The sequence below is a fragment of the Cervus elaphus genome, chromosome 9, assembly GCF_910594005.1.
Source record: "Cervus elaphus chromosome 9, mCerEla1.1, whole genome shotgun sequence".
Taxonomy (NCBI): domain Eukaryota; kingdom Metazoa; phylum Chordata; class Mammalia; order Artiodactyla; family Cervidae; genus Cervus; species Cervus elaphus.
Window position 1 is genome coordinate 49,042,030 of NC_057823.1, and position 24,376 is coordinate 49,066,405.

Consider the following 24,376-nt stretch of genomic DNA (forward strand, 5'->3'; position numbering starts at 1 on the left):
GCACTTCTGTGGGCTCTTTGGTAGGAAGTGATCATGTTTTGCTGGACTTGGATGGAGCACAGGCAGCTCAAGTGTTGCCATTGCCTTCTCCAGCGGATCTTCCCAACCCAGGGATTGAATCTGAGTCTGCCACATTGCAGGCAGATTCTTTACTCTCTGAGACACCAGGGAAGCCCCTTCCCATTGAGGGCACCAAACGCCAATCAGTTTCAGAGCAGAGGAGCAGTTGGCCCGGTGAAGATGCAGGGACAGCCCTTACCTTTCTCCTCCCATGGAACTGGCCTGCAAGGAGGCTATGTCAGAGCCGGCTCCCCCTCAGGAGCAGCTCTGGATCTGAGCCAGCTGGGAGGGAAGGGCTTCCTTAGGACCAACCCATCTCACAGGCTGGGGACTCAGCATATCCCCTCTTTCCCTCTTCCTTTCCTCCCAGAGGCCCCAGAAAAACTTTTTTGATCTCCTTTATGACTCTCTAACTCTTAAAAATGTGGTTCCGGGTGAGCTGGACTGGAAAACTCTGACGGTACACTGGGGAGCATCAGTTCTGGGAAATGACCTTCAGTCAGCATCCTGAGTGTACAGTAATCACCATCCTGTGTATATAATGCTCTGAAAGATGAAACTGGCTCTGTGAGAACTTAGAATGAAGGAATCCCTCAAGAGAAAGGCTCTCTTAAGGAAGCGGAGCTGAGCTCTCAGAGGTGAGTAGGAATGGACAAAGGTGGGAGGCTTGGGAGGGAACATTGTTATAGACACTCCAGGCAGAGCAGATGGTGTTGTGAGCTAGGGGGACAACAGGGAAGGTGGAGAGAGGTGAACCAAGGGGAGAAGGGGGTCAGTGAGAGAGAAAAGAAATGATTTGTATGGAGATACACATGACTACCAGCATAACTAGCCTCTCCACATACACACAGCCTCTGAACATCTTATTTGGAAACACATGGAGGGTGAACTGGTCAACCCCAAAGGATTTCTCTCAGGGTTTAAGCCCTCTTTTTACTAATTATTTAATCCTTTACTGAGAGAGAAACTAAGAGTTGCATTGACTTGGGTGCCTGCTATTAAGAAACTATGAGAAATTAAGATAAGAGGATCTGAACTGAGTATGGTAAAAATACACACTTGACAGTCTAGGTTTTATCTTTGTCCTTTGTACTGGACAGGAATCCGAAATGCCAGACGGTTTAGTTCAAGGCCATGCACTCCTTGTCCGGACTCCTGGCCCTTCTTCCTTCCTCAGGAAACGCAGGCCATTGCCCGTGGATTCAGAAGCCCAGAACCTTTCCCTCTTAAACCCAAAGAGCTCCCCACTGCAAACCTTGGGGATTTCACTCTGCCAACCTTCCTCTCACCCTCGCAGACCCAGGCTCCTTTCTTTGGGTGACTCTGCACAGCCCCCTCCTGATACCACAGCACCCGACCTCCAGCCACCTCCGAGCCACAGAGAGTCCTCACACGCACCTCCTGAGCCCCAAACCTCCCCTCCCCTCACATGCTGCTCCTTCCTGGCCTACACTTTACCTACCATTTTATTTCTTTTGTCCCAGGCCAAACTCACAGCCCCCTCTGACCAGATCCCTCCAGGCTACCAGTAATGGAAGGGGAACAAGAGTAATTAGAGGGGAATAGGAAGGACTCTCTCTAGACTCCTGGACCTCCACAGCCACCCACGCCCTGTCCTTTTCTCTCCACCTCTTCCTCAATAGCCAGCCTCCCATTAAGATACAGAGTGCCACCTTGGCACGCAAGGGTGCTGGGGATATCTGAAGACCCCTTCTTAGAACCGGAACCTTGGAGCTGTCTGGTCTGAGGAGTGGCATAGGTGGGAAGTCTGGCCAGTGGGTGGAGAGCACCTCTCTGTGAGTTCTGCCTCACAGGAGCAGGTATCCCCCAGAGAGAACACCTTATAGTCCCACAGGACTTCATGTGGGGCTGGTTGCCTTCATTCACAGATTCGGTGGGCCACTATGGGCCTGTTATCCCTATGGAGAGAGGGTCTGAGACTGTCAGACTGGAATGAGGTCAGGTGGGTTTCTGGAAAATGAACTAAAATACAAAAAATCTCATTTATAAAGATAAGAGGTTCTTAGCCTCTTGGTGATCACAAACACTTAGAATGGAGGTAAAGGGCCCAGAAAGATGTCAGGTGGGTTTCTGGAACTAAAATACAAAGAATCTCGTTTTTAAAGATAAGAGGTTCTTAGCCTCTTGGTGATCACAAACACTTAGAATGGGGATAAAGGGCCCAGAAAGATGTCCATGTGCAAAAGTGCCCCAAACTCTGCACACAGCATGGGCTCCATCCTGCAGAGGGCCATGGAGAGTGAGGCTGGCCACCTGAGTCCCTGCCCCCAGGCCAGAGAGGGCGAGGGCAACCGAGCTTCTCCTGGGTCCAGTCCCCAGGTCTTGGCTGCAGAGAGAGAATAAATGAACAAGTACCTTTCTTTTCTCTTTAGGGATAGCACCATCACACAGAGGCCCTTTCTCTCTCCCATCATTTCAGCTGCAGCACAAATTGTCCTCCAGGTCCAGAGGTGAGGAAAGTGCTATTTCCAATACATTCATTAGGGAAAAGTCTACAGAATTTGCCCTACAGCCTTGAATCAATCTGTTGAATCCTGACCAGCCAGCTGAACCTAGGGCCTTCCTAGGTCTCTAGAGAGGAGAGACCCTCCTAAACACACACACATGCACGCACGCATGCAGGTATGCACACATACACACATGGGTCAAGAGACCAGTCTCTATGGTAGAAATTTATGTGGCTCCAAACTTTGCTGGAATGTTGACCAGGGCAAAATAAATGAGGTTTCTGCATTTCAAATAAATAAGCAAACAAACAAACAAACAAAAAAAATCAATATCTCATGCAGGAATGAGAGCAAAGTCTGCAGGAACCCTGGCTTAGTCTAAGACTTCTCTATCCCTTAAAAAAATTTTTTTAAATGTATTGATTTACAATGTTGTGTTAACTTCTGTTCAACAAAGTGACTCACTTAGATATGTATATATTCTTTTTCATATTATTTTCCATTATGGTTTATCAAAGGGTATTGAATATAGTTCCCTGTGTTGTGCAGTTTATACATCCTATATATAATAGTTTGTATCTGCAAATCCCAAGCTCCCAGTTCTTTACTCCCTCACCCCTTTCCCCCTTGGCAACATGACTCTGTTCTTTATACCTGTGATTCTGCTTCTGTTTCATAGATATGTTGATTTGTGTCGTATTTTCAATTCCATATAAAACTGATATCATAGGTATTTGTCTTTCTCTTTCTGATTTACTTCTCTTGCTATGATAATCTCTTAGGTCCATCCACGTTGTTGCATACCCATTTAAATTTGTAATGAACTCACCTTGCCCCAATCCAGAGGACAAGAAATGAAATTGTTTTCCCTGTCAATTTGGGGTGTTCCTCCTAGATTTTCCCTCAAGGTAATAAGAGAAAAATTGCCTTTTGTTTATTTTGCATTAGGATTCAATCAGCAAACATTTACTATGGGTCTTCAATGCACTACTATACATAAAACACCACAACAAAGAATTACACAGGTGCTCCCCTACCTCTTCCCTACACCACAGAAATAAGGCCGGGTGCGGGAAGTCTTCCCACAGTCTCCCCTGGATGTCTTGTCATCCAGGAGTCATGCCGGAGTCCCCAGACTTCAAGAGGACATGACATTAAATACCTCCTAGAAGGGTGAAAGCAGCCCATGGGGTGGGGTCTTCCATGGGGCCTGTTTGCCCCAGACATACTTTCCCAGCTCTTCAGTGTCCCATCTCATTCCCGCCTTTCCCATCCGCAGGTGGGTGAGACACGGTCCATACAGTTACAGGCCCACCACAGGAAAGTGGTACAATGCCCCAGGAGTGCCAGCCGGGGTGGGCCTGGGCCGGCCCTGCAGAGAAGCCACAGGTGACAGAGAAGTCACAGTCCTGAAACACTGGTGGAGAGCTTGTCCTTTGAGTAGCCCCATCTTCCCCCTTCCCCTCAGTAGCCCTGTCTCTCCTCTGAAGCCCCCAGCCTTCTGCTTCCCTGGGGGCAACCTCCTGGGGCCCAGTTCTGATGAGTGGTGCCTGTGAGGATAACACCAAACGCCAGCCATGGCCTACGAAGCCCGGGGTTGTCTTGCCCATCTCTCTAGACGCAGCCCCACCGGTGTCTCTGTCCAGCATTAGTCTTCCCTCAGTTTCTCATTGTTACCTCCATCCCTGGGGTCCTCACACACACTGTTCCCTCCTCTGCCTGAGGGTTTTCCCCTGACTCCCTCTCCTCACCGGCCTTCACTCTCACTAAACTGCCTCTTGTTCACCCTTTAAATCTCAGCTCAAGCATCTCTTTGTCAGAGCAGCCTTCCCTGCCCCCTGGTTCTGTCTGCTCATTGGTCCTTGTTCCTTTTTATACAGTGTGGTTATTTGATCAATACCTATCTTCCCTACTAGGTCATACAATCTGCGTGGTCAGGGACTGGCCTGTTTTTGCTCACTGTGTCTGACATCTATCACAAAGCCTGTGATTGCCTTCTGTAGGCAATCAGTAAAAGCCTGATGAATACTTGGATGGATAAATGGATCAATGAATGCCTTGTATGGAGGAAGCTGTCCATACCAAGCAGATCCCCTGGTATTCACTTTGTGTGCCAGGCTGGCAGCGGTGGAGTGTAGGGAGCCCAGGGTGTCTGCCAGGCCCACAGCAAAATTGTCAGGAAAGTGGCCCGAGCTAATCCATTTCTAGAGAGGTCACTGTGACTTGTGCCCTGTGGTTTGAATGAAAGCAACCTTACAGCTCTGGCTGTGGCTGCCCAGATGAGGTCTGACGCCTCTGCCAAACTGCAAATGAGCTGGATGCAGAGAAGCCAATACTTTTCTGAGGAGGACTGGCGTGAAATTCTACCCAGGATAATTCATTTTGGGTGATGGCAGATGCAGTAGTTTCTCTTGAGAAGTCTAACTACCAGAAATTCTGGAAAAGGGAGAAAAGACAAGGAGGGTCGGTCACTCTAGGGCTGGCTCGGTCTGCAGGCACGCCCTGAGCTATTGTTCTAGGAGACTGCTGGACAACCCAGCCTCGGTAGCTCGGAGACCACAGTGACTTTGTGGCTGAGGAAACCACATCCGTGCCACACCACATGCCACATAGCCTTGTAGTATGCCTCTTTTTATCACTGGTGACTCATGTCCATCTCTTCCTTTCAGTTTTAAGGAGTAGGAACAGATCTAGTGACCATGAGGATGAGGAATAGTTTTCTCTGTATGCGTTCATCTTCATAGTGCGGTGAGTTAGAGGAAAAAAAAAAATTTCTGGTTCCTTGTTAAGCTTGTTAGGAGTCTCTAGAGGCAGAAGCTAGGAACCACTCAGCACAAAAACCTGTGTCTCGTGTCTTTTTCTCATGATATGCTCAGAAAGCTGTGGCACATTAGCCTGCTGCTCGAATTGTTCATGGCATCCTAGTAGCTCCAGAACTGCTGGGGTCCTTAAGGTGACAGAGCATAGGTCAGTGAAGACATGGCCTGTTTGTGAGTCAGTGGTGATCACCCGCACCCAGGTGACTCTCAGGAGTCAGTGCAGATACGGGTGCCTGGGGTCTGGGTGCCTCTTGTTACTACAGTTTGTTTGTGGTTATGTCAGTGTCGCAAAAACAAAAAAAGCAAGCAAAGTGAGAGTGTATCCATGTCCATGAGATTGCTCATAGACCTCCAAAATGAATTCCAGCGATGTGATGATGTGATATGTACAGGAAGAGAAAGAAAAAACAACTGCAGTTTAAAAGTTTAGTTCAGGCAATGCTGATCAGAGTAAAAGGGTGTTTTGGGTCCACCTTACGTAGGTGGATTGGAGAGGGAGCCATGCAAGGCTGTCTACCCGGCTTGACTGCAGTCCATGTGGAAGGGGCCCTGCCTGGTCTTACACTGTAAGTCATTCCCAACGTCTGGCCCAAGGCCTAGCATGTAACAAGCCCTTCACAAATGTTTGTTGAGTGGATAAATGAATGAGAAAGGAGGTTTCAGTCATGAAGTCAGAGATCAAAATACACAACTGACTGAAGGAAGAAATACGGAGGGAAGGTCAAGGAGAGAGGCAAATGTTCTTTTCCACCGATATCTTTATCTTCGAATATCCTTATTTTTCATGAAAAAAAAAATAGAGGAACATTTGGGACCATTCCCTTACCATTATAGTGCCTGGTGTATAATATTAATAGAAACTCATCCAGTAATCACAAGAAAATAAGATAAATATTTTAACCCACATGATAGACTTCTTTCCCGTGGTCCTGGAAACCAGAAGCATTCCCAGATGGCTTTTGCTCTGACCCCAGAGACAACAGAGCCAGGACCACATGGGAGCTCAGACATCTCATTTTTGGCAGAATGACCTGGCAGGGGGCTCCCACTACCCCATCCATGATACGTTCAATGCAGGCAAATTGGTTGACTTCTTACCTCAGTTTTTAAATCGTTTGAACTCTGATTTTTAGCACACAGTGCGATAGCATTCTTACCAAAACAGGTTTGTGGAAGCAACACAGATGAGATCAACCTCCTTGGACTGCTTAGCACAGCTCCTCTCTGCAATGGAAACATTACATGCCATGATTCGGGTGGCCAGAGTTGACTTAGAGGAGCTTAACTGATTTGATTCATCAGTTCAAATCACCTTTAATGTGGCACATTAGTAATGCCACCATATTGTAAATGATACATCCACAGAGGCATTAGTCACTATACAAATAGAATTAATAGGTTTCACTACACTTCAAGATAAACATGTTGGAACAGTAACTCCATTCACTTAGGACCTTTTGAGCTTGTTCAGGGCCCTTACCTGACTGTTAGAATAAACACAGAGTTTTATGGCCTACTTGCTCTGTGTGACTTCACCATCACCAAGTGACACACATCCAGTTTAGAAATTACAACTGTGTCTGTCCACACATTTATTTATTCATTTATGTGTTTGTTAATTCATTCACCATTCATTCATTCTTTTATTTAGTCACTGAGATTGTTTTCCAGCTCAGTTCAGCAAGGACTGTGATTCCTTGACTATTATAAGATTCACAAAAACCATTTTGTCGGGGTGAGTCAGGAGAGCAGGCAGTGTGCATAAGGGTTAGAGCAGGAGTTTGGGTGTTGGACACACCTGGATTTGAATTCCAGTTTTATTATGAACAATCTGTATGAACTCAGACATTGACTTCACTTCTCTGAGACTCCATTTCTTTATATTGTAAAGTGGCTATGAAATCTCTCACCTCCCACCTTCTCTACATTGCCTATCTCTTCCTTCCTATGCAACTCTCACTGGGCCAAGAATCACATAAAGATTCATGAGGGCCAAGCAGACCTCCTGAAGGAGGCATTTAATTTGGCCTGGGGAGGAAAGACAGGACAGGCTGTGGGAAGGACCATTCCCTACATAGGTTACTGTGAAAGCAGAGTTAAGTTGATGGGAGTGTTATGGTGGGTTGGGAGTAGTGTGGGTCAGCTGACACCAGCTTAGTGATGGGAAAGGTGGTGATACAGGGGCATGGAGGGAGGAGTTAGAAGGGCCAGGGTTGTGGGAAGCAGGGGATGCAAGATATTCAAGAGATTACAAAACTCGAGGAGTAAGAAGTGGGGCCTAGGTACAAAATATTTCAACCAAATTCTATTATACTTTTCAGTGATCCACAAAGCATTTTGCAAACATCAGTGCTTAAAACACACCCGCCAAGGTGGAGTCAGAAACATACCTGGAAGTTGCAACTCCAAGCGGGCTGTAGAAATATGTCTATTCACAATGACTAATTCCTTAATGGCTTGTGCCTTAATTTCTTCATTTAGAAAAAGGAATTTGATGATATTAGTAATAGGAATTACACTGTCAGTTTTCTATGACATTTAGGAAAGTATAGAAAGCACGTTGCCCTGTACTTAGTATACAGTCTGTGTTTGATCAATGTTAGCTGTTCTTATTGGGCTTCCCTGGTGGCTCAGTGGTAAAGAATTAGCCTGCCAATGCAGGAGACCCAGGTTTGATCCCTGGGTCAGAAGATCCCCTGGAGAAGGAAATGGCAACCTACTCCAGTATTCTTGCCTGGAAAATCCTACGGACAGAGGAGCCTGGCGGGCTATAGTCCATGGGGTTGCAAAAGAGTCAGATATGACTTAGTGACTAAAGAGCAACAATGTTATTATTATTATTGCATGAAGTGATGTCTGGAAAGATGTTCTATCAACTTATTAACCATGGTTATTTCTACATGATTTCAAGTAACTTCTACTCTTTTATCCCTTTTCTTTATAATTTGAAATTTTCTAGTGAACATGCAATATTTTTAAAAAAATATAAAGCTCTTTTTCAAAAAAATCCATATGAAATATTTCAGGAGATGTAGTCTAGAGGGATGCAACTGTGCCTGTAACAACTTTTCAAGTGATCAAACTGCATAGTTTAACCCTTAGCACTAAAAACTCCATTTCAGAAAAGGGTCTTTGTTTTTTCATTTTCACACATGAATAGTCTATAACATGCGGGAGCTTTATTTTTTTAATGAAGCAAGAGCTCCTCAAAGATATGAAAAATCTCCTCCATTGTAAATGCTTGGGCTTATAGCTTTGAAATGACAGATTTTGTTTTCTGGTTTCTGATTTTCCATCAAATGTTCATGGAAATTGAAGACAGAAGACCAACAAACATTCCCCCTGGAGACTGAACTTCACCAGGACAGAGAAAGTACCACTCCACCTTTGTATTCTGAGTTCTTGGCCCAGTGCTGGAGGCACAGTAGGTACTAGAGCAATATTTAAGCTGAATGAATAAGTGAATGAATGAATCCTAAATCTAAGGGCTGAGTTTTTGCTTGGGAAGTAGGGGAGTGACACCTGTTACATATTAAAATTTGATTAGGAAATTTTAAAAAATTAACTGCAAACAAAGTGATTTTACTAGGATCAAACATAAAGCTGAACTTGAAGCAGAAAATCCAGTGACTGTTTATTGAGGGTTTAGGGCACTCCAGGCCCTAATATAAGTGTTGAGAATTCAGTTGTGAAGAGGAGTTTAATTCCAGTGGAGAACATAAACTTTGATCAAGTCATGACATGTGAGAAGAGAGTCCCATGAGGGAAAGAGTTGGATGCTCTGGAAGTGTATGTACACTGGGATGGAGGGGCAGGTGGAGTGGAGTGGCAGAGAAAGTTTTTGTAAGGAGGGGACCTTTAAGCTGAGACTCAGGTTGGTGAGAAGGAGTGAGACAGATGAGGAGTGGTGGGCAGGGCACTTCAGAAGTTACCAAGGTAGAAGGTGAGCACAAGTAGAAGACGGCACAGCCATAAAGCTCTAAGTTGGAGAGTAGCTTCTGGCATTTGAAGAACAGAAAGAAGGTTCTGTGTTGGCAAGGTTCATGTGAGAGTGTTGGTGATGGCAGGGACCTTATCACTTGGGGCGGGGCCACGGTAGAGGGTCTGGAGTTTATCCTAAAAGCAATGGGATGGCTTTGAAGAACTTTACTTTGAGAGTTACCATAACCTCAACATTTACATTTTCAGCATGTAGTATCTGTTAGGTGATCAAGGGATTGGAGCAAGGCTGTGTAGAAGCAGCCAATAGTCCAGGTGAGAAATGATAGTGACCTGAACTGGGATTAAACCTGACTATCAGTGGCTGGAAGATGTGGAGAGAAGTGGATAGATTTAAAGTATGGTTTGAAGGTAGAACTGATGAGTTTTGATGCTAGATTGTGGAAGGATGACTTGATTTAACCCCAACTACTCCATCCAAACAGAAGGCTTCCTTGGTATCTCAGTACTAAAGAATCCACCTGCCAATTTAGGAAGACACGAGTTTTATCCCCAGATCGGAAGATCCCCTGGAGAGGGAAATGGCAACCCACTCCAGTATTCTTGCCAGGGAAATCCCATCGACAGAGGAACCTGGTGGGCTGCAGTCCATAAGGTTGCAAAAGAGCCAGATAAGACTCACTGACTAAACAATAACAACAACATGTCCAGGCACTGTCCTAAGAGCCTAACAACTATCTATTCATTTAATCCAAGTAATAATAACTTTATAAGTTGATATTACTGTTATCTGCATTTTACAGATGCTGAGACTGAGGTACAGACTGGCTAAGAAACTTGTGCAAGGTCCACTCATAGTAAGCAAGACAGTCTATGTTCAAACCAGGAACATAGACTTAGCTTCAGAGTTGTCATCACTATGATTTTGTCCAGTTAAAGAGCATTTGGGAGAAGGAGAAGTTTCTGTCTCCTTCCCCTTTCCCCAGTTCCATAACACTTCCAGATTTTCACCTGCTGCTCTGGATTTGTGGCCGAGTGCACATGTGGTTTGGCTCATCTGAGACTATGTGTCTGAGGATGAAAACTGAGACTGTAGAACAGGGGAGGTCAGTTGAGTTAACTCAGAGGGCGTTTGCCATCAAGAGGAACAGATGCTGTTTAAGTCAGGAAGAAATGAGCGTTCACTCCAAGCCTCACTTTAGAAAGCCTCTTTGTTTTATGACTCTGAGTGCAGGCAACCCTTTTAATTTTGTGTTTTGGATTCCAGCCATAGGAGGCCTTCTTTAATGTAGCAGATGGCTGGAGACAGGCAAGCCTGGTTTCTACTCTCTGCATGAAGCAGCCTTCCCTAGAGAGGAATCTCCCAATTATGTTGCTCTGAAAAAAGAGAAGAAGAAAAGATAACTTAAAATGGACACATTAAATTTACACCACACATAAAATAACCACTGCTTTAGGCATCTGCAAACATTTGGAGATCAGGAAACCTTTTGAGAATCTGATGAAAGCTACAGACCTTTGCTGCAGAAGATTTGTATATAGTTATCTACACAGAAACGTGCATATTCATTCCACGGGGCTCATGGAGTCTCTGATATCCATTCCTGAAGCTTAAAAGTCTCTGGCAGCAAGATTCCTTTGCTTCCAGCAGAGGCAGCTATTACTCTTTTACTTTCCTTTTCCTTTTTTCAACACATTTTGTATTGATTCTCAATTTTGTGTTGTGATAATAAAGGGTCTGTGGAATATTAAGGGCTCATTTCACACAAGAACACTCAAATTTTACTGGAAAAAAAATCCTTTCAAAATTTGGGTAAAGTCATTTTAGTGTATTCTCTGGTTGGCACAGAACCTTGGCTTGCTCTGTTAAACACTAATGTGAAGTTTCTTTTGAAAATTGTAACATGATGTTTTTTTCTCTGTGGGATCTTGGGGTATGTCTCTGCACAACATTTCTTTAGAACTTCACTCTTCTCAGCACTTTTCCCAGTTTATCTCTGTCTGCTGCACTGTTTCCAATATTAAGGATGGAGGGTAGGGCTAATTTGTCCATTGAAGAGCATACAATTTTCAGAACTTGGAAAGATAGCTTTATTGTCTCCCAGACACTGCTGTCCAGAGGGGTCACACAAACTTAGACATTTCTTCCTTTGATGTGCACTTGCCATGGCTGTGTGACAAAGTGAGATGTCTCTGAGGTGGCTATCAGATCTCTATGGATTTCTGTGACATCATTCATTGATCCCTCTACACTGGGCAACTCCTTGGAACATTACCACATTTTTCCAATTCTACTGGAGGTCCACTGGTCATTTAGGGAGAATCTTCTGAGCTATAGCAAAGGGTCAAATTGAGATATATATTAAATATATTGAAACCAAACCCAATTTGCCTCAATTACCGTATATTTAAAAATAAAAGTTAAAAAATATGGAAAGACTGAGTTAAGTATTCCAGTTCTTCTTGTTCCATATATGCTCTCACATTTCCTAAAAATTACCTCCTTATAAAATTCAGGATGTGAGTGTGTCACTGACCAAATATTTAAGCTGGTTCTTTACATCAAATGAATAATTAACACAGTTATTGGAAAAGTTCAAAGAAAGGGCTCATTTTCTCCCCAAGCATCAACAGAGCTAGAAGGAAACTGTTTGGGACTTAAATCAGGGTTGTGACTTTCAGCGTGATTGATATTTTGCGCTAGGTAATTCTTTCTTTCTTCGTTTCTTTCCTTCTGGCTGCCGAGTCCTCGCTGCTATGCGTGTTTTTGTCTCTAACTGTGGTGGGCTGAGGCTACCCCTTGCAGCAGTGCTTGGGCTTCTCACTGCAGTGGCTTCTCTCGATGTGGAGCACAAGCTTCCGGAGTTGTGGTACGTGGGTTAGGAGTCGGGGCCCGTGGGCTCCAGCACGCTGGCTCTGTAGTTGTGTCCCATGGGCTCAGTCGTTCTGTGGCATGTGGGATCTTAGTTTTTGGACCAGGGATTGAACCCGTGTCCCCTGCATTGGCAGGTGGATTTTAACCACTGAACCATCAGGGAAGTCCTGGGCCGGATAAGTCTTGGCAGAAGAAAACTGTCCTGTGTATCATAGAATGTTTAGATCCCTGGCCGCTACAGAGTAGATGTCACCAGCACCACCTTCCTAGATGTGACAACCAAGATTATTTTCAAATATTGTCAAATGTTCCCTTGGGGCCTTCGGCACCCCCTGCTTGAGAAGCACTGGTGTGAGTTTTCCAGTATTAAGCTTCTCTATAAGTAATACAAAATTGAATATTGAAGCTGCTTCAGTTTGACCTTTCTGGTCAGGTGAACGCTAAACTGAAAAGGCAGTTTGTCTCTTTTGATGCCCCACCAACTATTCTATCTGTTCAGATCGTCCTGTTCTGCATTTGCTTTTAGTCCCTGTCCCCAAAACAGGGACTTCCTTATTCCTTTCCTATGGCTCTGACAGGCCTGTTCCTTTGCCATCTGATAGTCATTTTGACTAATATAGATCTTTAATGATCTGATTTTTTTTTATACCCTTTGAACGCTGGGTACTGTCTTGTTCTTTGGGAGGAGTTTCTCTTCCTGTATTCTATGTTATCATCTCTTTCAATTTAAGACCTAAGCTGAGCCTACACAACAATTTGGAGAAGTTTGAGTCTCTGGTTGATTTGATCAGTATTTGGACACACAGATCAGGAAGCAAAACTGTTGGCTTTGAGATTAACCTGAGATTGTGAAAGGAGTCCTGTAATCACAAATTGTTCTTTACATATGTGCAGTGACTACAAGGCAGCAAATGGTTTGTTTTGGGAAGGATTTTACTGCCTGTTTGAGGGCAGGAGTGGCTGAAGGGTACAAAATATTTAAACCACGTTTTTATGTCTTATAATGTTCAACAAACCTCTCGGCAAACATCCGTTCTGGGGGGGAAAAAAAAGGATCCTCCAACGCAGGGTTATGGGCACTTTGGGGAGTTGTAAAGCCATGCAGGCTCCAGAAATATGTGCCTTCCAAGGGCTGGAAACTTCTGAATTAACAGCAAATAATCAGTGAGTGTGACAAAGAGTTAAAGTACACAGACTTTACTTTCACAAACTTTATGATGTAGTAAAGAGTTTTAAGACATAGACCTGAGATTGCAAACTGATGGCCAGCAGGCTAAATCAGGACCATGGATTTGTTTTACTTGGCTTGTACAGGGTTGGCCTCCTGAATGTCCAAGAAAGAAAAAATAAAGAATGAAAAAAAAGTTGCTACATACATAAAACTGAGATTTTGTATTAAAGTCCAGATTTCCAGCTGTTTTTGAAAAATCAGAAGATCTACCAAAACTGGGTCCTTATTTCCACATTTCCCCATGGTGACAGTTGGCTAGAGTGAATGAAATAGCAGCTGCCCCCTTTGAACAGAGGAGGCTCTCTCTTGGTTCTGCACCCAGGCCCACTACATTCTCTGATCAGGCCTCTGTCCACATTTGAGATGACTATTCTTAATGCAGAGACTTGGACAACATTCACCATGCCTCTTCCCTGTGGAAAAGATGACTGAAGCCTGGAGCAAAACAGCTGCTTCTCACTCCATGCAGGTGAGATGACCCTGCCTCAGGGCACCACTGCTGGCCATAGAGGCAGTGAGCAGTGGTCAGATTTGGGATGTATTTTGAAGGGAAGATTTCGTGATGGTTTGGTTTAGAGAATGAGAGAGAGGATTTGAAAATGACTCCAATTTTGATTTTCATTTATTTTTAAAAGTAAACCTATAGCGGAATATTGCAAAGTCAGTATTGAACTTTTAAAATAAAAACAAAATTATTTAAAAGTTTTTCTTCACTAGTACTCTCCAAATTGCATGCCCTAGATGGTACTACTATCATTTTCTGGGAAATGCCGACACTCTGGGGAATTGGGAAGGGGGAGAACATTGAGAAGAGCCCCAGTAACTAAGAAAAGAGATTTCGGCTCCTGCCACGACATGGAGCATAGGGACCTCAGTCTATGGACTGCCTCTGTGCACCTCTGTGTCCCCATGTGCAGGATGGTGTATCTTAAACCACAGGGGTGTCAGTACATGTGCAGCACTACTTCAGGAGCTACAAGGACTGTCACTGCCAGACACAATAGTCTCCAGGAGTTCCACACGGGAGGGGTTTTAGGGCTGCATCCAGTAAGAAGATATTCGGAAGCTTACTTTGAGGCTACTTTTTCACAGAAAGAGGACTCTCTTTTCTCAGATTTCTATTACAAATCACTAAGAGTAGCAAAGTTATATCCGACGATGTTTTTATTTACACTTTATACAGGACTGGGAAAATCGCCAACTGTCCATGTCGAAAACAATTATTTTATTTTATTATAATGTGGGTTGATTTGGTTAGTGGAGACTACCAGTGGCTATCGTGGTGGTGGGAACTAGCCGACTGCCAGTCCTGGGCCCGGCCATGGACGCGAGATGCCTCTGGCAGATCGGAAGCTGGAGTTTGCGGGCGCCGAGCCAAGCGCGGAGGCTTCCTCCAACCGCGGGAGCCAGGCGGCCCTTCCCTCGGTCTGTCCCGCAGCGGTCACTCGGCCGCTTGCGCGCATGCGCCGACCCCGCGGCGTCCTCCCCGGCTCCTTCCCTCCTTCATCCGGGTCCTGGGCGAGCGGGCGCCTTGCGCGTGTCCCGCTGCGGAGCTGCTAATAAAGTTGCGCTGAGGAGAAGCGCCGCGACGGCGCCGGGAGAGCGCGCGCCGCCGGCCCGTGAGTGAATGTGGGGCCCCGGGACGGGCGGGCCAGCGAGTGGGACCGTGGGCTGCAGGCTTTGCCCGGACGCGGTTCTGCCCTAGCGGCCGGACTCGGGCCCAGGCGGGGGCGGGCGGAGCGGAAATCACCCGGGCCTGCGGGGCGGGAGGTAGGCCGAGACCCGGCCTGCCAGGGTCCAGGCGGGCGGCGATGGTGCGGCCAGTCCGGCTGGAGGCCTTGCCTGCCCCGGGGGCGTCCCGAGGCGGGGCCAAGGCTGGCCCTCGTCCGGGCTCCGCCGTTACCACCCGGACTGTGGCCGGAGGCGTTCAGGACGCCCTCGCGGGGATCCCCAGCCCCACTTCTGTCTGGGGGAGCGGTTTGCCCTCCCTTATGCGAGCGCCACCCTCAACACACACCCCTGGTGGGACTGCCGAGCTCGGCCGAGTAGCTTGGTCGGCTACATTGCAAAACCGTCCAGTGACTTGATGAATCCGTGCCGCCGCCGTCGCTTTGTGTTTCAAAGATAAGGATCCACTCTTATCGGTGGGAATTACACCCCGGGCAGTTGTGACCTGCTCCTGCACTCAGCTGGTAGTTAGACCCGGTTTCTGCCACTTGCCATGCCAGTTTCCACCATTGCAAAGATTTCTACTTTGTGTAAACTTTTGCTGCAAGGAAAACGACAAGCAGTATCTGTTTGCCTTCATCATATTCAACCCCTGCTGGGGTCTTTCACTCTAGTGTCAGGGCTCAGATTCATGTTCGGTCTGCCCCCTCCCCACGCCCTCCCTTCCCCTCTTTCCTCTCTTCCCCTTTCAGCTGCTGTTATTACGTGGAGTTTGGAGCCTAAGCTTTGAAAACTCCCATGTGGCGCCTGTCTTAAGTCGGAGCATGCTCAGTAGCCAAAACAGATTTTGGTTGCAAAAAAGAACTGGGGCGAGGATAGTCGGGTATTTGGACGTTCGCCCACTTCCTAACAAAATGTTCCAATTCTGGTTTGGATGGCATTGGAGACTGGAGCTGTAGGCCAGCCCAGAGGTGAGGAATGCCTGAACACCCCGGGCCAGATCTCTATCTTGATTGTAGAGACATTGTTTCCTGACCAGCTGGAGGTCTAGAGAGAGACAGGGGGAAAAGCATTCCTGGCTGCCCGTGCATTTACATGGGTGTGGTACTAAGTGTATCTTGTTTACCTTATCTTTCGGTGGAAAAAGTTTCGAAGTTTGGTCGGGTATGTCACATCATGCCCGTTGCCTAGTACCCCCCAAACTGTTCTTATTTAGCAAAAAGGCTGAATAGGTGGGAGGTTGTGGCTTAGCCTCACAGAAGTTGAGAGGAAGGGATACTGAAGTTGCTGTTTTCAAATTCTTTCGAAAATTCTGTTACTAAACTTGAGTAGTTAAATTTCCTTAAATTAGAGTACCTAAACTGTCCGCAGTGAATTAGTTTTTAAACTTTCATTTGAAAGCTAAATGGTTGAAAACCTTGGTCCCAATAAATTAGTAACATTCCAAGCAGTTTAAAATTGTTCCTAGGTGCCAGTTTGTGGAAGACAAAACCTAGACACAATGTGAACATTATTGATCTGAATATTTTTATGAGTGTGTTCCCAATAAGGAATTTTTTTTTTTTATAGTTCTAAGGGCTTACCTGGTGGCTCAGATGGTAAGGAATCTGCCTGCAATGTGGGAGACCCGGGTTTGATTCCTGGGGCAGGAAGATCTCCTGGAGAAGGGAATGGCTACGCACTCCAGTATTCTTGCCTGGAGAATTCCATGGACAGAGGAGCCTGGTGGGCTACAGTCCATGAGTTTGCAAAGAGTTGGACATGACTGTATGTGCGACTAACACACATATGTATATAGATCTAAACAAATCATTTTATATTTTGCCTCTTATTGGTACTTTGGTAACTTTTACCCCCTTCTAAGATGAATCCAAGATTACAGAAATACAAAACAGTTAAGAAACAAGTTTAAAAAGTGTAACTTTCATGAGAGTTGTGTTTATTATGTTTAGATTTTTAAAATTTAACTTTTGCATGATTGTCTCCATAGTATCCTCCTTTCTTCCCTCTCTACCTTGCTGCTCCCTCAGTGTGCCTTTCCTTTCACATAGCTGCTTTTATCACATAAACTGTACCTTTTTATTTTTGTTAATAAAATCCATCTGTCATTTATGCCTCCATTTTTTCAGATCACAGTTGAAATAGACTCTAAAAGTTAGATGAACCTTCCCAACTGACTTTCTTCCTTTTTTCTTTTTTCTTCTTAGATTTTAAATTCATCCAATGATATAGTTTAGTTAAGAGAACAGTGAACTGGAAAAGAAAAGAATAAAATATTTTTGTAGGTTCTGTGCAGATTTGGTGGAATTATCTACTTGTCTGGTTCACAGGGTTAGGCGCCACAAAAGTGGGTAGATTGGTATGTGCTACATTTCTTTCCCCTCTGGCAAAGTCAGTTTTAATTTCAGTGGGAGACTGTGGCAGAATGTTGTTACTAATGAGGTTTGAATCAGATTGTTTACTGGTTATGTAACATGTTGCTGGGAGTATTATTAAAAGTTGCCTTCTGTATCAAGGTAGAGGCAAGTAAATTCTGCTTACCCTCTTCACTGGGTTTTAATTCTTGGCTGAACCTGAAGCACATTAGACTATAACCATAATTATACCTGGGTAGCCTGTCTGTTTCCTGTTTTCATCATGAACCCAAACATTATGATTTGCAGTGATGATCTTTTTTGTGCCTTGCGTTAAACGAGGCAGTATGTTTTCTCTTACTTCTGAAAAGAGATTTGTAACTTGGTCAAATCAAAGGTACTAGCTTCTTGTCTTTTGAAGACTAGGCAGTAAAATATGAAACTTTTAAAAATTTCTTGGTAACTTGAAATACTATTCTTAAAAATCTATTTAATACATATTGTTTGAGTCTTTTTATGTAAATTTTAATGTTACCAGTAGTATGTAGAGTCTGAATAAGAAAGCCCTTTTTGTTTATGACTTATCAGTGTTTATTATTACCAGATGTATATGTTGACTTAGCTGACTTGAGAACTCTTTAGGATATAGTTGCCTTTATTCCCTTCATTATCGGTTTTCCCTGTTCTCTTTATTTCTAGAGTGACTGTATTCCTAGTCTGTTCGTGTGTTTCATACTAGCACAAAGAAGAAACTGAAATAGTTTATTTCTTCAAATGTTACAGCTCCCTTAGATCCTATAGGTTTGCCGGTATACTAATAAGGTCAAAAACAGTGGAGAAAACTTCCTTTTATAAGGGACAGTCTTATAAAAGCCTGAAGGATGATTCTTATTTCTACCAGTTTGGATATTTTGGAGAAAAGATTATTTGGGGGTAAGACCCAAGAAGACTGCACAGAGGTAGAATGTTTTTCCCACCAAAGATGATGATGAATGTCCTCACAAAGCCTGTCCATGTCTTTTTACACTTTGATTTTCTGCTTCCAAAGTTAATGGAACAATAGTAGTTGAAACTCTCAGTGCTGGCTTATCCAATTCATTGCCATTACCTAGAACTCTAAATTTGAGAGGTACATGTACTACTTGGAAGGTTAAGATATAAAATTCTTTTTGAAAAATTATTAAAAGCTAGATTGTTGTTAGGACCAACTAGTTTTTCAGTCTTATATTCTAACATCTTTCAGTGTTGTACAACTTTGAAAAGATGGGGTAATTACACAGTTACTATTTTTTCATAAATAATCAGCTAGTTCTTCACTCTGCAGTTTTATACTTTTTTGCCCTGGGCACCTAGGTGGGGAGATTTTTGGCCTCTTTCTATTAGAGAAGTGGTATCAGTGACTTTTCTTTCTGCTTTTATTGTATTCCTAACTTGGTTGTGACAGTATTTTAGAAGAAAGTATTCTTTATTAGATGGTTCCACGTGTGCGATACTGTAATTGTAATTCATTTTTGGAAGTGAGTTGTTAAAGTGCCTTTTGTAAATAGGATTTGCTTTTGAATTCTTTGGTACACCAGTCTCTGCTTATAATGTGTATATATATAAATTACAGAAGGGTATACTCTGGAAATTTGAAAATGGCCTAGTGAGGTTTAACTGGATTTTTCCTTTTTGATGTCCATATATGTTGTTTTGTTATTATTGAAAATAATATTAATAGTAAGAAAAAGACTGGTGTCACTTTCCTACCTTTCTTTGAACATAGTAGCTGGAGTCCTGTAAACAGTCTTACACTTTTTAAATTTAACTATGATCTCAGAATATGGCTGGTACTTTTTCAAGGCAAGCTTTGTTTTGATCACTTGTTTTCATGATATGTTAGGATCTGCTTAGCATCCTATCTGGTAGACTATAACTTGAGATCTAGTTATTCTGGTTTGTGTGTTTCTAGGAAAAGAGGGGCACTATAGAACTTTTTCAAAGCTAGTCTTTCATTTTCTTTGCCTTCTTCACATCTTTCTGCCCACTCAAGTGAGTAGATGAGCTTATCTGGAAAATGTCTTCATAAAGATTTGAAATATATGTGGTGTACACAAGTTAGCACTTTGTACTCCAGAGAGACATTTTGTAACGTACTGATTTGGTATCTGCTCTTGGTGATTTTATTATTTAAAGGAAAGCGCTGTAAAGATTGACCAGCTCTGTGTCTGTTCCTGTGCCTGCAAGCCTATGCAGGTATTCTCAGACACATCTGGTAGCAACGTCAGAAATCTTGCAGGCTCTGTGGGGGTGAGTGATACATCTAGATCAGGCCTTGCTTAATTAGAGGACTTAGAGAAGCAGGTGAGGTTTAAAGAGTGATTAGAAACTGGGAAACAGAAGTCTGGATGTGGGAGATAAAGGCTCGTATGGGCACAAAGAGAGCCCAGGTGAGAGTGTTAGCTGTGAGAAGTGTCAGCCGTCATGTGTTCAGCTCCTGAACGGCTCTGAAATCACTATGAGAGCTTTGGATGTCTTTGGAAATTTGGGAAGCATAATTGGGAAAAGTGGTGATTTAAGTGTTTCTCTAGGAAAATGATTTTGATGCCTGTGTATTTCCTCTTCTTTCTAGATGATCTAGTAAGGAGTAGGTTCTCTGAATCTAGGAGAGCTGGGGGGCCAGCTTGTTCCTGGTTTCTTTCTCTTATCTGCTTGAAGTCAGGGATGTGGCTTACGCATTTTATAGTGATTATATACCTAGGTCTAGGATTGGTTTGATAGTGATGACGGGTGTCCACTTTTGCTAATACTTGGTGACTAAAGATCTTAGAACCACAGTGGTAAGACATTTTTAAAGCTATACCCCCACCAACCAGGAAAAAGTTAACCTCTGAATGTGTATAGGCAAGTGACTTTCTCCCATTGCGGATGGTCCTGAGGGCCTTGGTTCTCAAATCTACTGCAGAACCTGGGAGGTAGGGCCCTGCTGTCAATGAATCTGAATTTTTGTGGAATGGTTATGAAGGATTTGTTTCTTTAAAACCCCCATCTGTAATTCTTCTGTATAGGTTTGGTTGAAGTGATGGTGGCTTTGACCCATATGCACATTTATTTGCGAGGGTTGTTGTGGTCAGATTTCCTTTTGGCTAACGGTGTTGGGTGAAATTTTTGGGTTGGTTTGCTTGCCTTTTATTTTGGATTGAAGCAGTTAGAGAGACGTTAGAGCAGAAGGTGAAGGCACTGTTTATTTGACTTTTCCTTTGACTCTGTGCCTGAGCAGTGTGTGTCTGTATGTCTGTCTGTCTGGGGCAGGTTTGTGTGTATGTGTTTATGGCAGGTCAGGAGGTTCTACTCAGGTAACTTGAAGTCAGAACAAGACTTGGTTTCTTGACATTAATAACAGTTCATTTGAATGGAAACCTGGCCAAGTGTAACAACATTTTCTTCATACATTCATTTTATGTAAAATCATCCTTTAGCTTCCCTATCAGCCTCCCCTAAATCAATCCCATTCTGGTAGCCCAGGTTGACACCTTGGAGTCCTTGGAGTTTTTGACTCCTCCATTCTCGCATTCCCCTTATCTCTTCCATCAGGAAACCTTTTGTCTCCCAAAACGTGTGAAATTGTTTATTTCTCACCACTGTGCTGCTGTCATCCTGCTCTGAGCCACCGTCATCTCTCACTTAAATTGCTGCAACACTGAACTGATCTTGGTCTCCTTGCTTTCTACCTCCATCCCCACCCCCTCCCCATTCTGAACATGTGGGCCAGAGTGATTTTTTAATAATATAAGTCTGAAAATGTCATATCTTCACTCAGAGCTCTCAAGTGGATCTACATGTCACTTATAGTAAAGGGCAAAAGCCCTTATGTTACTGCATGGCCCTTACCTGTTTGACTCCATTCTTTGTTTTTCCCCTTCTTGTTCACTATTATCAGTCTTCATGGTCTTGTGGTTACTTGAATGTGCCAGACGTGCTCCCACTTTGGAATTTTCACATTGCCTGTTGCCTTTGCTTCCCTGCCTGGCTCACTGTTTGGTGCCTTCTCAGTGAGGCTCAGCCCAGCCACCGTGTTTAAAATTACACTTCTTTCATAGCACTCCTGATCCACCTTCCTCTGTTTTATTTTTCTCCATAGCATTTTTCACCTAACAGCTATCCTGTATCACTCATTTATTGTACTTTGTCTGTCTCCCTCCACTGGAATGCAAGCTTTATGAGGACAAGGATTTTGGTCCCCTTTTATTCACTTCTATATTCTCAGCGTCTGTACTGCTCAGTTCAGTCACTCAGTCGTGTCTTTGTGACTCTTTGTGACCCCATGAAGTGCAGCACGCCAGGCTTCCCTGTCCATCACCAACTCCCAGAGCTTACTGAAACTCATGTCCATTGAGTCAGTGATGCCATCCAATCATCTCATCCTCTGTCATCCCCTTCTCCTTTCGCCATCAGTCTTTCCCAACATCAGGGTCTTTTCCAGTGAGTCAGTTCTTGTCATCAAATGGCCAAAGTATGGAGCTTCAGCATCAGTCCTTCCAGTGAATATTCAGGACTGATTTCCTTTAGGATTGACTGGTTAGTTGGATTTCCTTGCAGTCCAACGGACTCTCAAGAGTCTTCTCCAACATCACCACAGTTCAAAAGCATAAATTCTTTGGTGCTCAGCATTCTTTATCGTCCAACTCTCACATCCATACATGACTACTGGAAAAACCATAGCTTTGACTAGACGGACCTTTCTTGGCAAAGTAATGCCTCTGCTTTTTAATATGCTGTCTAGGTTGGTCATAGCTTTTCTTCCAGGGAGTAAGTGTCTTCTAATTTCATGGCTGCAGCCACCATCTGCAGTGATTTTGGAGCCCAAGAAAATAAAGTCACTGTTTCCATGGTTTCCCCATCTATTTGCATGAAGTGATGGGACTGGATGCCATGATCTTAGTTTTCTGAATTTTGGGTTTTAAGCCAACTTTTTCACTCTCCTCTTTCACTTTCATCAAAAGGATCTTTAGTTCTTCACTTTTGGTCATAAGGGTGGTGTCATCTGCAAATCTGAGGTTATTGATATTTCTCCCAGCAATCTTGATTTCAGCTTGTGCTTCATCCAGCCCGGCATTTCACATGATGTACTCTGCATATAAGTTAAATAAGCAGGGTGACAATATACAGCCTTGACATACTCCTTTCCCAATTTGGAACCAGTCTGTTGTTCCATGTCCAGTTCTAAATGTTGCTTCTTGACCTGCCTACGGATTTCTCAGGAGGCAGGTCATGTGGTCTGGTATTCCCATCTCTTTCAGAATTTTCCACAATTTGATGTGCTCCACACAGTAAAAGGCTTTGGTGTAGTCAACAAAGCAGAAGTAGATGTTTTTCTGGAACTCTTGCTTTTTCGATGATCCAGCGGATGTTGGCAATTTGATCTCTGGTTCCTCTGCCTTTTTAAAATCCAGCTTGAACATCTGGAAGTTCACAGTTCATGTACTGTTGAAGCCTGGCTTGGAGAATTTTGAGCATTACTTTGCTAGCATGTGAGATGAGTGCAACGCGCGGTAGTTTGAACATTCTTTGGCATTGCCTTTCTTTGGGATTGGAATGAAAACCGACCTTTTCCAGTCCTGTGGCCACTGCTGAGTTTTCCAAATTTGCTGGCATATTGAGTGCAGTACTTTCACAGCATCATCTTTTAGGATTTGAAATAGCTCAACTGGAATTCCATCACCTCCACTAGCTTTGTTCATAGTGATGCTTCCTAAGGCCCACTTGACTTCACACTTGAGAATGTCTGGCTCTAGGTGAGTGATTACACCATCGTGGTTATCTGGGTCATGAAGATCTTTTTTGTATAGTTCTTCTGTATATTCTTGCCACCTCTTAATATCTTCTGCTTCTGTTAGGTCTATACCATTTCTATCCTTTATTGTGCCCATCTTTGCATGAAATGTTCCTGTAATGCACCTCAACAGTTTTGGATGAATAACTTGAATGAATTTAACAAGTTCTCTGAATATGCTTAGTACTGTTTTTTAAAGATTACATTCTAGTGGGAGAGTCGAAAATCAAGAAAACCAACACATACTTACAAATTGGTAGTACAGTGAAGGAAATTGACATAGTTTTAGATTAGAGATTGGGGAAAACCTACTTTATATAGAGATAATGGGTTGATCAGGGAAGGTGTCGGGGATGATAGCTAAAGCTGAAACCTTGGAGAGCTAGACATTAGTAGTTGGGGCTTGAAGAAAGTGGTCCAGACAAAGAATAGCATTTGTAAAATCTGTGAGGTACAGAAAATATTCTAGTACAGGAAGATAAATGCTTTTGAAAAATGAATTCTTACTCTTATTTATTGGAAGCCGAAAGTATTTGGCCCTATCTTTGATGGATTTTTCTTAAATTTCAGCCTCCAAATTTGTATAACTCTAAAATTACTGGAGAGAATTCTTTTGAAGTAAAAATGACTTTTATAAATCCTCTTTAGTAAGAATTTTAATATGGTTGAGATACATCTGCATTTCCATTTTAAAGTTGGTTTTCACTGGTAACTATACAAGAAATTCATGTTTATTTTAAGATGTGCAGAATTGCATGAAGCAGAAAGTAAAAAGTATCCTGAATCCCTTTCCACCCCATGGCTAATTCCTTTCAAAAGCTTTGTATTCACATTCTCTTTCATTCATTAGACAAATACTTATTGAGCACATGTATCATTCAGCTTACAGTGATGAGCAAAAACAGATATGGCTCCTCTCATTTACATTCTTGCCAAGTTGAACTGGTAAATATAAAAACATAGCTATGTTAAGTGCTGCAAAATAGAGATACGTGACAGAATAAGTGTGTATAATAGCGGAGTTTCACCTAGGCAAGGCAGTCTGGGAAGGCTTCTGTGAAGAAGGGATGCTTGAACTAAAATAGAAGTATGGTGTGTGTGTGTGTGTGTGTGTTTTGTAATGTGATAGATTCTTTTGTAATGCATGATA

At 43.5% G+C, this 24,376-nt stretch overlaps 1 protein-coding gene across 3 annotated transcripts in view; it reads left to right on the forward strand.

Annotated features, from left to right (window-relative positions):
* The first annotated feature begins 681 nt into the window (after positions 1–681).
* Positions 682–24,376, forward strand: part of SMAD5 (SMAD family member 5) — a 73,518-nt gene continuing 49,823 nt past the window's right edge. Inside the window, exon 1 of one of the 3 annotated variants that reach the window (XM_043912842.1) lies at positions 682–698. The gene's annotated coding sequence lies outside the window, so the exon portion shown is untranslated. Of the gene's footprint in view, positions 699–14,882; positions 15,012–16,012; positions 16,032–24,376 lie in introns of those variants that run through there. The other 2 variants (XM_043912841.1, XM_043912840.1) reach the window with 2 other exon arrangements.